The following is a 2,732-nucleotide window of genomic DNA, read 5'->3' as shown; positions in this document are numbered from 1 at the left end:
CGTGTTAGGCTTACATGCTCAGCATTGCTTAGATGAATCTCCTGTAGTAGAGCTATATCTTATATTTTATGATTCCTAAGGAAGTTAAGTACCTTTCTACGTTTTGACAAGTCAGGAGGAACCACTTGGGTCGGGTGCGCTGCTGGCTCTTGGGACGTGGAATGTCACCTCTCTGTCGGGGAAGGAGCCGGAGCTTGTGCGGGAGGTGGAGCGCTACCAGTTAGATCTGGTGGGGCTTACCTCCACACACAGTCTCGGTTCTGGAACCGTACTCCTGGATAGGGGTTGGACACTATTCTTCTCTGGAGTTGCCCAGGGTGTGAGGCGCCGGGCGGGTGTGGGGATACTCACAAACCCCCGGCTGAGCGCCGCGGTGTTGGAGTTCACCTCGGTGGACGAGAGGGTCGCCTCCTTACGCCTGCGGGTGGTAGGGGGGAAAACTCTGACTGTTGTTTGTGCATATGCACCGAACAGCAGTTCAGAGTATTCGGCTTTCTTGGAGACCCTGAAACCGACCTGCATGGGGCTCCGGTAGGGGACTCCATAGTTCTGCTGGGAGACGTCAACGCCCACGTGGGCAATGATGGAGACACCTGGAGAGGCGTGATTGGGAGGAACGGCCTCCCTTATATAAATCTTAGTGGTCGTCAGTTATTAGACTTCTGTGCTAGTCACGGATTATCTATAACTAACACCATGTTCGAACATAAGGATGCTCATAAGTGTACGTGGTACCAGATCACCCTAGGCTAAAGGTCGATGATCGATTTTGTGATCGTATCATCTGATCTGAGGCCGTATGTTTTGGACACTCGGGTGAAGAGTTGGATCAGAGGATGGGGGAAGATTCTGGACAGCCCAGGTAAACCGAAACGAGTAGTGCGGGTGAACTGGGAACGTCTGGAGGAGGCCCCTATCCGAGAGATCTTCAACTCACACCTCCGGCGGAGCTTTTCTGGCATCCCTGTGGAGGTTGGGGGCATTGAACCGGAGTGGGCAATGTTCAAAGCTTCCATTGCTGAAGCTGCAGCGGTGAGCTGTGGCCTCAAGGTCTTAGGTGCCTCAAGGGGCGGTAACCCTCGAACACCGTGGTGGACACCGGTGGTCCGGGAAGCTGTCCGACTGAAGAAGGAGGACTTCCGGGATATGTTATCCCAGAAGACTCCGGAGGCAATTGCAAGGTACCGACAGGCCAGAAGGGCTGCAGCCTCTGCTGTGTCAGAGGCAAAGCAGCGGGTGTGGGAGGAGTTCGGAGAAGCCATGGATAAAGACTTTCGGGCGGCACCAAGGTGCTTCTGGAAAACCATTCGACATCTCAGGAGGGGGAAAACAAGGAACCGTCCAAGCTGTTTACAGTAAAGACGAGACGCTGGTGACCTCAGCCGATGAGGTAATCGGGCGGTAGAAGGAGCATTTTGAGGAACTCCTTAATCCGACTAACACGCCCTCTTTTGTAGAGGCAGAGCTGGAGGCTGATGGGAAATCATTGTCAATATCCCTGGCGGAAGTCACTGAGGTAGTCAAACAGTCCACAGTGGCAAAGCCCCAGGGGTTGATGAGATTCGTCCAAAAATGCTGAAAGCTTTGGGTTTGGAGGGGCTGTCTTGGTTGACACGCCTCTTCCACATTGCGTGGAAGTCTGGGACAGTGCCAAGCGAGTGGCAGACCGGGGTGGTGGTTCCTCTTTTTAAAAAGGGGGACCCGAGGGTGTGTGCCAATTACAGGGGTATCACACTACTCAGCCGCCCTGGTAAAGTCTACTCCAAGGTGCTGGAAAGGAGGGTTCGTCCTATAGTCGAACCTCAGATTGAAGAGGAACAATGTGGATTCCGTCCTGGACGTGGAACAACGGACCAGCTCTTCATTCTCGCAAGGATCCTGGAGGGGGCCTGGGAGTATGCTCATCCAGTCTACATGTGTTTTGTGGATCTGGAGAAGGCATATGACTGGGTTCCTTGGGAGATACTGTAGGAGGTGCTGCGGGAGTATGGGGTGAGGGGGTCACTTCTGTGGGCCATCCAATCTCTGTACACCCAAAGCGAGAGCTGTGTCCGGATCCTTGGCAGTAAGTCGGATTCGTTTCCGGTGGGGGTTGGCCTCCGCCAGGCGTGCGCTTTGCCACCAATCCTGTTCGTGATTTTCACGGACAGGATAGCAAGGCGTAGTCGTGGTGGGGAGGGGTTGCAGTTTCGTTGCCTGAGGATCTCGTCTCTGCTTTTCACAGATGATGTGGTCCTGATGGCATCGTCTGTCAGTGACCTTCAGCACTCACTGGATCGGTTCGCAGCCGAGTGTGAAACGGCTGGGATGAGGATCAGCACCTCTAAATCTGAGGCCATGGCTCTTAGCAGGAAACCTGTGGATTGCTTACTCCAGGTAGGGAATGAGTCCTTACCCCAAGTGAAGGAGTTCAAGTACCTCGGGATCATGTTCACGAGTGAGGGGACGATGGAGCGTGAGTTTGGCCGGAGAATCGGAGCAGCGGGGCAGTGTTGCAGTCGCTCTACCACACCGTTCTCTCGATCTACCGGTCAATCTTCGTTCCTACCCTCACCTATAGTCATGAAAGCTGGGTCATGACCGAAAGAAAGAGGTCGCGGGTACAAGCGGCCGAAATGGGTTTTCTCAGGAGGGTGGCTGGAGTCTCCCTTAGAGATAGGGTGAGAAGTTCAGCCATCCGTGAGGAACTCGGAGTAGAGCCACTGCTCCTTAGCGTTGAAAGGAGCCAGTTG

This window comes from Echiichthys vipera (genome assembly GCF_963691815.1).
Source record: "Echiichthys vipera genome assembly, chromosome: X".
In the NCBI taxonomy this organism is placed as follows: domain Eukaryota; kingdom Metazoa; phylum Chordata; class Actinopteri; order Perciformes; family Trachinidae; genus Echiichthys; species Echiichthys vipera.
This window is presented reverse-complemented; position numbering follows the sequence as displayed.